The 13,761-nt window shown below is 41.8% G+C and overlaps 1 long non-coding RNA gene across 1 annotated transcript; it reads right to left on the bottom strand.

Annotated features, from left to right (window-relative positions):
• Positions 1 to 207: 207 nt before the first annotated feature.
• On the bottom strand, positions 208 to 2,183 carry LOC117642068. The gene is made up of 3 exons (XR_004587529.1): positions 1,681 to 2,183; positions 578 to 749; positions 208 to 446 (listed from the first exon to the last, which is right to left on the bottom strand). It is a non-coding gene; the product is annotated as an uncharacterized LOC117642068 (long non-coding RNA).
• Between the last annotated feature and the right edge of the window lie 11,578 nt (positions 2,184 to 13,761).

The following is a 13,761-nucleotide window of genomic DNA, read 5'->3' as shown; positions in this document are numbered from 1 at the left end:
TCAAATGTTTATTAAAACTAGGATATCAAATTATTTTGACAGAAACTACAATTGAATATGGAACCAATAAATTTATGTTATTGATAGAACTGTCAAGACCAAAACTATCATTTCACCCCATTCATAATATAAACTTTGACAATACAAAGGAGCAAAATGGTGTTAATCCTTCTCTAAATCACTAAATAACTGATCAGATTCAAGAAATTACCCAGATAATTCCTTGTTTTTACTAACATTTGAGTCTGCTGTCACTTTCTATGTTTACAACTAACATTTCATGATTCATTTACCTCTGAAAAATATGTGGCTGGAACTGATGGGAAATTATAATGCCATACTTCTCAAGAAACTGACTCCCAATGCATCAGATGTTGAAAGGTATGATGTTTTCCCAAACACTTCTCAAAACCTCAGGAGTCTCTGTTGCTTTAAACTCAAGATACCTGAAACAAAAAAATTATTATAAATAGAAGAGGGAAACACAATTAATTGAAAATTTACATCATGAAAACTAATTTTAATATATGAACAATTAAGCCAAAAGGGTCATGAGTGATCACAAGAAATGCCTCACCATGAATGTGACTAACAAGTTTGCTGAATTAAGATGGTCCGAAATGATACTGGAAACGGGTAATGCTTGCAAGAAACATCAGATGAAATAGAAGCAGGTTGACGACTTCAAAACAACTTTCATGAAGTAGGTCTGCGGCTACTCCTTCCTTAATCCTGATAACGTGCTGCACCTGCAACAGAAACACATCAAGGTGAAACATCGGTTGGCACTTGTATTCATTCGACATTGACACGCTCTACAAATCAAAGAGTGTACATGGTACGCTCTTAAGCCCCAGCCCCCATGCCTGCCAAGCATGCACTAACTAGTGCATACATGCCATGTACACGCTTCCTGATGCAGAAAACTCCCTATCCCTTATGCAGTAAATGTATGCTTCAGTTAGCGTGTACCTGGCATGTATGCACTAGTTAGTGCATGCTTGGCAGGCATGCGCTAGTTAGAGCGTGCTTGCAGGCATGCTCCAGTTAGAGCGTACCATGTACACTCTTTGATTTGTAGAGCGTTAAGAGATTTTATTCATCCTGTTGGTAATATTTCACTATTCATTATTTTGCCTCGCACAAAACAGGTATGTTTATTGTATAATGTCTATTTATGAGCTAATTTTGAGGATAAATCTAAAGACACAAAGCTATACTACAGCCATTAACCTGTGAATAAACAGTGCTACTAAAAGAGGAATTGAATATAGTTGAATTGCACTCAAATCACTACGATCAGTAAAAGCATAAAAAAAAGCCACTTTTGGAGTGAAGCGGAGATAACTTGCGGCACAAATCGCATCACTACGTTAATAGCAGAGAAGAAAACACACTCTTTAGGCCTATGAGGATAATTGTGATAAGTTGTCTGCTAGTATGTAAAACTCTGGAGCTGGCGCAGCTTGAGTAGGACGTAGTTATCCAGAGAAAATGAGATAATTACCAGCTTACTGCTATTTTTATCGAGAGGAGTACAAAAACGTGAAAGTGCCAAGCTCTGATAACACTTCAAAACACAACAGCAAAGTAGGCCTTTGCAGACCAGTAGACGCCACAGAAAGGGTCAAGGAAACAAGCAGTGATCATGCAGCTATCATTTAAGAAATAAAATCGCACCTTTAAAATCTGGAGTGAGCACGAATACATCCAAATTGTTGATTTGATTCGACAAGACGCCAAATTCTCTCGACAGCACGCACACGTTGGTCGAGTTGCAGGTTATAGCCTCTGTTATTGCTGTTGACCAGCAGTAAGTTTCTCATACTTTCAGAGTGCAGAAAGATGAGAAATTGGTGCTGTAGCAGCAACCTGTTTTGTTTACCTTTTCGTTCTGCTTAGATCTAGTATCTAGTTTACATGATTTCAAGACGTTCAAGGTCTTTTTTGTGTACCATCCATTTCATTTTCAATAGTTCATCGTTCGGTTCTTGCACAGAAGTTCAGTTTGATGTGGCACGGTTTCGTTTGTCTCTGATATTCTTTTCTAGACTAGGCCAGTGACTACTGACAAAATGGGCCATGAAAGATTGTATAGGCTGCCTCGACTCTTTAAGTTTAACCTTCAAAGAAACATTATATCCCGTGGACGATCTTCAAAGTGGATTACATTCGTCGAACCTTTCTTTAACTGTGATGTGACGTGGATTGAAAGAGTGGGACGAATGTACTTACAGCCTTGTATTGGCGTTGTGCTGTTCTGTGGATGGATGAACTCTTCATTCTGCATTGCAAGGATATTACACATCATGTAAGTAATTGTTGTTGTAGGAAGATCAAGGAGAATTTGGGAGAGGGGAGGGGGGCACCAATTCCATAGGGAAGTATTTAAATAGTGAGGCTTTACTGTCATTGTGTTCAAAAAGTGGAAGAACACCATAACCAATACAACAAAAAATATTAGTTGGTAACCAACAAAGGGTTTTAAAATTAATATAAATTTTAACTTCTGGTCGTTTCTTTAGAGAACTTAGATACTTAAATGTTCCTTTAAGTTCCATTCAAACATTGCGGAAGTAGCTTTCAAAAAATACATTGGAATTGATCAAGATACCCCTTGTCTTTGAACTCAAGATCTTTGTTAGAAAACTTTTGGTTATGCCGTTTGAGTTTAGTACCTTCTTGGAAGAGAATACGGAATTGATCTGTAGAAGACCTACTTCACCTACGCTTCTGTACTTTAACCATCGTTACTTTTTGGAGTTTAGTACGGAACTGGTCTGTAATTGGCCTACTACGCCCTTTCCGTGTTCTCATTTAGTTGAGGTTTATGGCACGGCTTTGCCTCCGTACTCTGCTCTTGGTACTTTTGAGATAAAAAGGACGGATAAAGTCTGTGTTGGACCTGCTACGCGTTGTCCGTGTTCTCATCCAGTAGAGTTTTTTGGCACGGCTTTACTTCCGTGCTCTGTCCTTGGTACTTTTGGGGAAAAAGAACGGTCAAAGTCTGTACAGGACTGAGTACGGAATGTACGTATCATCAATATGACAGACTTTTAGGGTATGATTCCGTATCCGTCATCCCTCCGTACCATTATTTTCCATACCAAGTTCCGTACTGTGGCACGGAAATTTTTGCAGTGTTGTTGTGGCGTAGCCCACTCGGTAAAATTGGTTGTCAAACCTCAACAGCTTGTGCTGCGGGCCAGTAAACCTGGCGCTTGGTCACCGCAAACGTGACGGTCCTCAAAACGTGACCGTCACGTTACCGTTCCGTTACGGAGTGGTAACGTTTAGCGTCACGAGACGTTCGGATTAGTATGTTTTGGCGACGAGTTGAGCAAGGTTTGACAGTGAAAAGTAAAGATTGTCGAATGGATGGCTCTGTACTGGAAATCGCTTTGTTTTGAAGTCACTCAAACTGTGACCCCTCTCTGCCCCCCCCCCCCCCCCCCCCGAATTTCAACCCCCCCCCTCGAGCTCGTTACGTGATTTCAAACCACGTGACCCCTGTCACTGTGTGGGTGACTTTGAAGTCACGGTTTGTGTGAATTTCCGGTTTTCGATACGATTTCACGTGTTTGAACGGTATTAATGCCTCCTTAATGAAACAAACTTGAAACATTTTACACCAGGATCTCTTTTATTGATTAAAGCATTAACTTTGCCTCCAAGGGCTTGCACTTTGTGTTCAAGAAAAATAAATTTGAAGCTGCTGAAAGGCGTACTCTGAGCCTGAGCATGTCATTCAGGTATCCCTTAATTTCCTGCAGGGTTGCACTTAGGAACTTGTTTTCCAAAAGACGCTTGACTTCTGATACGGTCAACCTGAAAGCAATATTAACAAAATTTCAGATGTTTTTTTTTTTTAATTAACAAAAGAAAAACATTATTACAAAAGGAACACAGTGCAAGTGACGAGCCAAAGTCTTACCGTTGCGCTTCTCCAAACCCCATCTGGGCGTTTAGTTTGTGGAACAGGAAACTGTTTGCTCTCAGCCAGGCCGCCGAAATACCAGCTCGTCTTTGCAAGTTGATGCTTGTATTTTCTGGAAAGGCCTCCTTAAGGGGCTTTAGCCAGCCTCCAATCTTTCCTTCGGCAAGAACCAAAAAGGACTTGACATTTACCGAATTGCCGCGGGGAAGGGAATTTTCATAGTCCGGCCTGCGCCCCAGGCCCTCACGTAATTCGAGAAGCCAAGCTATGGCACCTTTTGATCCAGGAAGCTTTGTCTTACAGTTTCTGATTGCACTTAGCAGAACGGACACATCCCTGTGCAGTGTCATGGTTGCATTGCCATACCGAGACTCGAAATATTTCTGCAAAGCTGCGGTGTCGCTCAACACCCTACCTCTACCTCTAGCTAGCGAGAATCCTTCTTAGCTGATTACCGTAAACCGGGGTAACTTGAGACAATATTTCACGGTTTTTGGACCGTGTGTCCACAAAACTTCTCTCACCAACCCGAATCCCAACTATGTTTAATTTCACATGATAACATTCGGTTTGGACCCCATGAAGTTTTTGGGGGTCACCTAAAATGAGAGTAATGGGCCTCTAAAGTTGTCTCAAGTTACCCCGTCATTTGGGGTAACTTGAGACACTCCTAGTTTTCACTTTGCTTTTTCACGGAAGTGGGGTTTTTGCCAGTCCATACTGATTTTCTGAGACATTTAACTTATTTCCGATGAAAAGTACTACTTGTGGAATATAGTAGAAGATTTTTGATCGTTATATTAAGATTTTTTCATCAAAGTTACATTCGGTAATTTGAGGGATAACGGCACTTCAGAAGCGCAACGATTCTCCCATTTCACATCCAACCCTGTCAACTAAGTACAGCGATTCTCTCATTTCGCATTCAACCCTGACACCTGTTGAGACATTTTTCGTTATTTCTACGTACACAAGTCCATTCCTGCAAAGGTATATAGTCTTAGTCAATTTTTAAAATTTACTCAAAATCCCTTAACTATTTTTACAGTTGTTTTTCTTCAAAAAATCGACGGTTCTTGGGCTATAAGTTGTCCGATTTCAATGACATTTAGCTCGTTGGAAAGGTAATTAAATTCCCCATCTTTTGAGACCCCAGGATTTATTATGTCTCATCTGGTCCGTGAGTAGTTGAGAAAACACTCCAACTTTAAGCTGCATATCCACTTGGGACCCTCTACACTGTCTAAAAATGTGATTCCCGATCAAATGCGGCTTAGTTTTGATCTAAGAACGGAGAGATCCGTTACTTTAAACCACCCTGTAGTACATGGAGGTGCCAGTGTCAAGCTACGCCACTCAACTTCCGTCAAATTCAATGAAATTTGGTGTCTCAAGTTACCCCGCACAGTTACCATTTTCTATAAAAGTCAGTATTACCCGATGAATGATGGGTTTCCCTCAAAACCAATGCCGCATTTAGAATGTTGAAATAATGGGGTTGAAAGATACTATGGTCATTTGGGTCTCAGCAAGACGTGTTTCGAGTACCAAGGGAGACTTGCACTGAAAAAAAAGTCTAGTAACGATAACCAGAATCCTGGTACCAAATACCAGACTGTCTGATAGAATATAACTCAACTAGAATTCTGGTAAAAAATACTAAACTGTCTAGTTGGCCTCAGTCTAGTAAACCGTACCAGATTTATAGTTATCCTCACAATGCCGCCAGGTCTCCTTCTGGTAGTTTTTACCAAATATCCTGGTTAGTTAATGTGCTTACAAAACTGAAGTAAGAAGTCCAAAATTTAATAAAATATTTTTTCGTAGTGATGAAACCTGATGTGACGTCGATTTCGTTAACGAACAACCTCTGAATTGTTTTTTTCCCTCCTCCTCTCCTCCGGATTCGAACCGGGATCTCACACTTGTGAGACGGGCACGTTACCACTGCGCCACCACGTCGCCTGTGGGTCGAGGGGATCCCCACCAGGTGACTCTCTACGTGTCTGGCTCAGGGAAATACTCCCAGTGTTTCTTTCGGATTTAAGACTCCGAAAATAACGAAACCGGTTGCAGTTTACTTTTTGACACCCAAACATTTCAATTGAAACGAATATTTCGAAGTTTTACGTATGGTGCCAATTACGGAACAGTCTGGTAAAATTAACCAGGATTATTAACCAGACACCTGGTAAATGTCACAACACCCGATCTGGTTACTGCAACTGATCATCTGGTGAGAGTTACTAGGATTCTCGTATGAGTAACTAGTACTCGTTTAACTAGGATTGGTCTGGTACTTTTAACCAGACTTTTTTCTCAGTGTGTAACACTTCTCTAAAATTGTCAAATTTACTAAAATTGAAAAATCGTTGTAGAACTGACCAGCTTAGTCCTAACCCGCCATGCAAACGCTTAATCGTCTTTCCAAACAAGTATGAAAAAAAGTGCTGGGGCAGTTTTGACCTCCGAATGTGCCGAGCCAGGTGGTAGCTCCGAAAAGGTGGAAAAGCAGAAGTGTCTCAAGTTACCCTTGCTGTCTCAAGTTACCCCGGTTTACGGTAAACATGGAACGAGGGATATCAACTTCATCCAGGATGTCAGTGTCTACTGCTACCGGCCTAGGCGCCTTCACTGGGGTGGGCTTTGTTGCCTCTACCGGGATGGGCCTCCTGGCTTTAGTGGCTTTGGATGAAAGTGCTGTGACACCTGTAAGCCTCTCCGGTGCTGTTGCTACTGTCCTGAGTGGTGTGACGACACCAAATGAGGAATCGGAACTCTCAATAGAAGACCTTCTCGGGGGTGTTTTTTCTGGGCTTGAAACTACTGGACTGGCGCAAGGTACGCTGACGAGTTGAACGGTTGGAGGCGTAGATGAGAGACACTCGGACTGCTTAAAAACCGTTATCTTCTTTGGCTTTGCACTTTTCTTGCCAGTTGCAGTGGGAAGCAGGGCACTTAGGCCCTGCAGAACTTCACAGCCCATTGCCTTAAGCCCCTTCACTATTGTCCCCCTTAAAATAAAGTAATTACTAAAAGTGCGCTGAAGTTCCAATTCAGACACCCAAAGGAAGCACCTTAGTCCTTTTGCAATGGTTGTTGCACTGAGACCCCTCTTCTGGAGAAATTTTCGATGGTATCTCGCCAAATGTTTCGGAAGGCCAACTGTTTTCGGCACAGCCCCACAGGACGGGCAGAAAACACTGAAACAAGGAAAAGCTAAAATAATAAACCATCCTATTTATAGTGTGCTTTAGATTACAACAGAATGTCACTGATTGAAACACGTTTGAGAATCAAACTCCACACAAACTGGCTTTTTTTTCCTGAAATGTGCTTAAAAAGGACCACATTTAGTTGCTATTTATGTCTTATTCAGGTTGCTTTGACTCTGAATAAACGTTCTTTTTCTCTGTTTTAAACACAAATTTGTTTTTCGTTTTTTAAGCACACTTAACACACGAAAACAGCGTGGGGGTGAGAAAATTCATTGTTATTAAGCACACATTAAGCACACTTAAAGCACACCATTTTTCATGACAAGGGGGTGAGGGGATCGTGAACGGTCAAGTTAAAGACATTGTCTTTCGAAAGGTCATTTTTTCGGGAAAATATGGTGGACCCGTATTTTTTGATTCCTTGGTCCGCTGGAATTGTCCTTAAAAGGACAGTTTTAAGGCATATTCTATTTTAGTTCTCTTGGGCCTTGCTTAGCACGAGCCTTGTGGAGCAGCTCGGACAGACGACAGTGCTTTCTTGTTGGTCCGGGCTTTTGCTCGGACAGGCAGACACAGGATCAGTCTGTGTCCCCTTGTGCTTTGGCTGGCTTGAGATGGTAACCACCGAACTGTCCTCACTATCGGACAAGAAGAGGCCAGGCAAAGCGTCTTCGTCGGAGGGCCATCCCGGGTCCGAAATAGAGCCTCCCTCCTCGGTCTTCTCTAGCACTTCGGACATCTTAACACGTTTCCTCGACGGCTCCATTCTTTCAACTGAGTAAGTTTCGCGCACTGGCTCCCTTTAAATAAGCAAGCAGTCGGCGTCCAGCGCCCTGATTTATCAGCAGAGGGGACGAGTGGGGGAAAAGTAGGGGGGGGGGGACAGGCCATGCGCTTCTTGCTTTAGCTCGACTGCTTCAAAGTAGAGCGTAAGTCTACAGTGAACTTGCAAATTTTTTGGGTGGCATTTGACACTATTTCCGTACGAAATGGTTCTGATTGCGTTAAAATGGGCAAATATTCACTCATTAAGGCAGGATGTGCTAAAGCAGTGTCTTGGGTCACTGTTTGAGTGTCGTTTGGAAATCAAACTCCACTCAAACTGGCTTTTTTCCCCCGAAATATGCTTAAAATAACAATTACTTGTTGCTTGTGGCTTCAGCTCGACAGCTTTAAAGTGAAGCATAAGTCTACAGTGAACTTGCAATTTTTTGGGTGGCATTTGACACTTTTTCCGTACGAAATGGTTCTGATTGCGTCAAAATGGGCAAATATTCACTCATTAAGGCAGGATGTGCTTAAGCAGTGTCCTGGGTCACTGTTTGAGTGCCGTTTGGAAATCAAACTCCACTCAAACTGGCTTTTTTTTCCCGCAATGTGCTTAAAATAACAATTACTTGTTGCTTGTGGCTTCAGCTCGACAGCTTTAAGGTGAAGCATAAGTCTACAGTGAACTTGCAATTTTTTGGCTGGCATTTAACACTTTTTCCGTACGAAATGGTTCTTATTGCGTCAAAATGGGCAAATATCCACTCATTAAGGTAGGATGTGCTTAAGCAGTGTCTTGGGTCACTGTTTGAGTGCCGTTTGGAAATCAAACTCCACTCAAACTGGCCTTTTCCTCGGAAATGTGCTCAAAAAGTCTCCGTTTTAAATGATTTGAATGCAGCTCGACTAGGATAAGGGAGGTAAGTAGTCCCCAATGACGGGGCAATTATTCGGGTGGCCGAAACAAAGCAGATTAATGATCAAGGATTTGTTTATTTTTTGGCGATTGCAAATAAACTTTAACATAAGTCAAACATAGACAAAGCTTGTTTTGAATTAAATTCAACAAAAGAAAAATGGATTCATTTTCGAAAAACAAAATAACGTAATACAATATAACAATGCTCACTTATTGCATTCTAAGTTTTCTTCGTGAGAAAGTGACGTCTGATGACCCTTCTCATCTCTTCATTATTTCCGAATTTGGTCTTCTCCAGCATCTCAATTAGTTTAGCTTCAGATTTTCCTTGGTTTATTTTTCTGATAATGGCGTTCTTCAGCAGCTCTAAGAGCTTTATGTTATGCTGGCTCTTCAGTTCTTGGTACCATTTTTTTGTAAGCTTGAAATCTTGGATATATGGGGAGCCACTGCAGTTCTTCTTGACGACTTCTGCAGCTTGTTTTCTTCCTGGAAAACTGCTCTTAAAGTCTGCACCAAACCATTCAATGGAGTGCTTAATTGCTCTGGTGACAAAGATGTTTGTTGCCAACACATTAGACCCAGCCTTGGCGTCCTTGGCCGCTTCATTTCTTGATTTCACTACGTAGCTGTTGTTTGCAGTTTCTGGCCTGTGATTTTGTACTCGAGCCAGTTGATTGAAGTTCGCCGTCGAGTGAAAATTTCTTGAAGATGATGTCAATGTTCTTCTTACACTTCTGCTTGAGAAGGCTGCCCCTGGTATGTCTTCAGCCCATTTCTGAATCTCAGTGTAAAGTTTTGCTTTGGGTGCACCATTCAAGTCAATAACGACATCGTCGGACTTGGGAAACCCTTCAATGGAATTCATGGCAAGTCGGAGCTCGCAGAAGGTTTTAAGCAGAGTGAGGTCTCTGTCAACAAGGGCAACGTGCAGAGGACCCTCTCTTACACCCATCTTGTGTCTCTTCACTTGGATTACAGTGCGCTCCGCACCGGCGACCCGCTTTGCCTGCTCTACTTCGGTAAGAGTCATGGTCGTTGGGACTCCACCTCGCTCTTGGGTCGAGAAAATCAAGGTACATGCGACATACTCAGCGGCGCTGTTGTACATCTTGGACACCTCTGGGTTGTATCTCCCGTTCTCCTTGAGTTGCAACAGTGATGGGTCATTTGTGAAGTTTAGCAAAAATTCTATGTTGTTGAGAATTTTTTCTCGGCGCTCTGCATCTTCAAAGTACGGCGCGTATCTAGAAAGACACGAATAAAAAACCACTTAAAATCGTGCCTTTTTACAACAAAAATGACCATTTTGAGTGGAGTTTGGTTTTCAAACGTCACTCAAATGGTGTCCCACGGCACTTTTGTTAAGCACACCCTGCCTTAATGGGTTGGTTCGCCGAGATGTGGGAATTTGAGGCACGGGATTTCCAAGATTTTAATGTGCGGCTTTTCGGACGAAATTTTGCAGGCTCATTCAAGATAGCTCTAGAATGGTCCCCAAGAAATATCAAAGCTTAATTCGTTCCAGTTTTGTTTCAAATGGCTTAAATGTTGAAAGCGTACTTTGGGTCGACGTTTGTTACATTTGCGTCGACGTTTGTTACATTTGCGTCGACGTTTGTTACACGCGCGTCGACGTTCGTTACATTCAAGTGGTTTAGGTGGAATTTCAAAGTGGACAAAACTGACATCTATTTATAGAAATCGATTCGTCTGATCAGGACGAACAAAAAATCCTAACATATGTAATAGGCTTGGATGCGAAATAAACAAGTATTTAAGGTTCAAAAGTGCAGTAACAGGCGTCGACGCCGGGGTCCTGGCTGATTACATTCGATTACATCATTACACTTTGTAAAACCCATCTATTTCGCAAGGAAATACCAAATTTGCTTGTACGTTAAAGACGCTGTATGGTGTAAATAGGTCAAATGAAGCGGCAAACATGACCTTGTCCCAGTATTTGAAAATGTTTATCGGGGGGAAGTCGAAATTACGCGTTGGCGATTACAGGTTTATGATTGCGAGTAACGGCAAAGCGACCCATTATCCTTGTTTTGAACCTACCATACTCCTGTAGAAGTATTTCCACCGTTGCAGTTTTGTTTAATATCAATTTCGGAGCCAAATAGGGTTGGCGCTTGGTTCGGTTCAGGCACAAAACACGCTTTGAGCCGCGAAATACAAATGCCGGTAGCAAGTGACGCAATTTGCGGACAAAACTTTTCTTCCACTTTACGAACGAACGAATCGACTCAAGGTTTCGGGACTTAGGTTAAAATGTAGACGAAAGTGTCCACTCTCGAAAACACACAAAACTTTGGGTGTTTTAACGGCGTTATTAGGAATTAGACTTCACATTGTGTTTCAATCGGGGATTCGGACACCGACAAAACGGCCATTTTTGTACCTTTCCGGCGCTATATGTGGTACAAGAAGTCAAAACTTTTGACTGAAAACATGTACATGCCTTTCTCTGAAGGTGTTTTGTTGTTACATAAGGGGTATTTGCTGATAGGAAGTCCGTGCAAGTGGTAATTGAGCTAAACATCTTTGATTTTAAAATTTCCACATTTTGACGAACCAACCCTAATAAGAGATTATTGGCCCATTTTGCACCATTCACACCCATTTTTTTTTTACAGAAAAAGTGTTTACTTGCACCTAAATTATCCCTTGTTTATTGAGGACTTATGCTTAACTTTGTACCAGTCTAACTAAATTAGAAAGGAACCAAAAATGGTCGGTTTTAAGCACATGTCGGGAAAAAAGCCAGTTTGAGTGGCGTTTGATTTTCAAAAGCCACTCAAACAGTGTCCCAAGACACTACTTAAGCACACCCTGCCTTAATTAGTGAATATTGGCCCATTTTGCCCCATTCAGACCTATGCAGCACAAAAAAAGAGTCAACTGACACCTTAACACTAGCTTGTTAATAAAAGGTTTATGCTAAATTTTATATCAGTCGTGCTCTATCAAGAAGCATCTAAACATGTTTCGTATTATGCACATTACAGGAAAAAAGCCAGTTTGAGTGGCGTTTGATTTTCAAAAGGCACTCAAACAGTGTCCCAAGACACTCTTTAAGCACACCCTGCCTTAATAAGTGAATATTGGCCCATTTTGCCCCATTCAGACCCATGCAGCACAAAAAAAGAGTCAACTGCCACCTTAACACTAGCTTGTTAATAAAAGGTTTATGCTAAATTTTATACCAGTCGTATACCAGTCAAGAAGCAACTAAACATGTTCCGTATTAAGCACATTTCAGGGAAAATGCCAGTTTGAGTGGCGTTTGATTTTCAAAAGGCACTCAAACAGTGACCCATGGCACTTATGCTTTAGCACATAAGACCTTTATGAGTGAAAATCAGCACTTTTTACCCAAAATGGTATAGCTTTAACCACACCCAGGACAAGACTGCGTTTCATGCTACTAACACCGGTTAAAATATGTCACTAAAATGATATTTGGGCAGGATTTCTGACCAAAAGGCCAGTGTGTGGTGTGTAAGGTTTTCAAATTGGAAAGGATTGAAAGGATTGAGAGGATGAAAGGTCTGAAGGTTTATTAAGGTTAAAATGGGGTTTGATTACGAGGTGGCATGCAGGGTTAAATTGACACAAAAGTTCACTTACTGCTCAACATTAAGCACAATAGAATCCTCGTCGCCCCTCTTGGTTAGTGAAACGGTCTCAAAGCTTTTAAAGTTCGCCCATAGCACTGCAATTTCTTTGATGGTTTTGGAGGAATCTCTTGGGAAGTTTTCTGTAAATAAAAACGGCTCAGGTGAGTTTATAAATCTTCTTAAAAGCACAAAATAAAATAAATATTAAGCGTTCATTTCTTATCCAGGTGCATCCACTGGCCTTCAGTTTTAGTTCCAGGCTTGGACCACTTCAGTACTAACTCCATAACATTCTTGAAATTCCTCACTCCACCACTTAAACTTGACATTTTAAGCGCTTCTATGAGTTGAGAATGAGCTTCAACCTCGGTAAGCAGGGACCACTGATGAACAGGCTCCTTTGCCCTCTTCTCCACAAAACCGACGACTCGGCGAAGAATCTCACTTTGGTTGGATACCACTTTTTCTGGATTAATCGCCGTGGTTGACTCGATCTTGGCCTTTCGGAAAAGCTCCACTATGGGGTGGTCTTTGACACACTTGGTGTGTAGACCGAGTTCCTTGTCACTGACAGCCTGAAAACAGAAGAAAAATTCAGCATTTAAACAAAAAAAAAAAAAAAACTGAAAAATGGTCAAGACTGTCCAGAAATAAACTTTATGCTTACAGATGTTTTCTGATTTTCCTCTGGCGATTCCGTCGGGTCATCAATTTCAGCTTCGTCATCGATTTCATACACGCCTTTAGTTGATCTCGTAACTGGAGGCTTTTTCTGCAAAATATAAACATTTGGTTAAAATTTTTATTTTACTTTTAGTGTCTCAGAGGTAAATGTTTGTATTTACTTACAGTAGAGTCATCAATGACCCCCACTCTGTGGTTATTAAGGAGAGCTTTCAACTCCATAAGAAATTGGGGATCCTTAACTCGCTCTCCAAAAGCATTTGAAAGGCTTCTAGTGCCCCATACCGACTAGCCGCCTTGCGGTCTCGGCCTCAGTGGTCGACCTGGCAGCCTCAGATGCCACCCCAGCTGTGCGTTTAGCCTTGGAATTGTTGCTGGCCTAAAAAGGGCAAGAAATCGTTGCATGAGGAAACGTATTTTATTTCATTGGGGGGGGGGGAGGGGGAGATTCTCTCGTTTGGAAAAAAGATAGGGTGGATAGGCCATGCCAACGGAACGTAAACGTTTAACAACGTAGGAAAGAGCAAAACGGCTTTGCCGCCTTCCACTAGCCATCCAAGCGCGTGTTGCGGTTTTGTGGGCTGCCTATGCACCACGGCGCTGCTG

This window comes from Thrips palmi, unplaced genomic scaffold (genome assembly GCF_012932325.1).
Source record: "Thrips palmi isolate BJ-2018 unplaced genomic scaffold, TpBJ-2018v1 HiC_scaffold_16, whole genome shotgun sequence".
NCBI lineage: Eukaryota > Metazoa > Arthropoda > Insecta > Thysanoptera > Thripidae > Thrips > Thrips palmi.
Note: the sequence above shows the minus strand (reverse complement) of the source record. Positions and strands in the feature narration are given on the sequence as shown.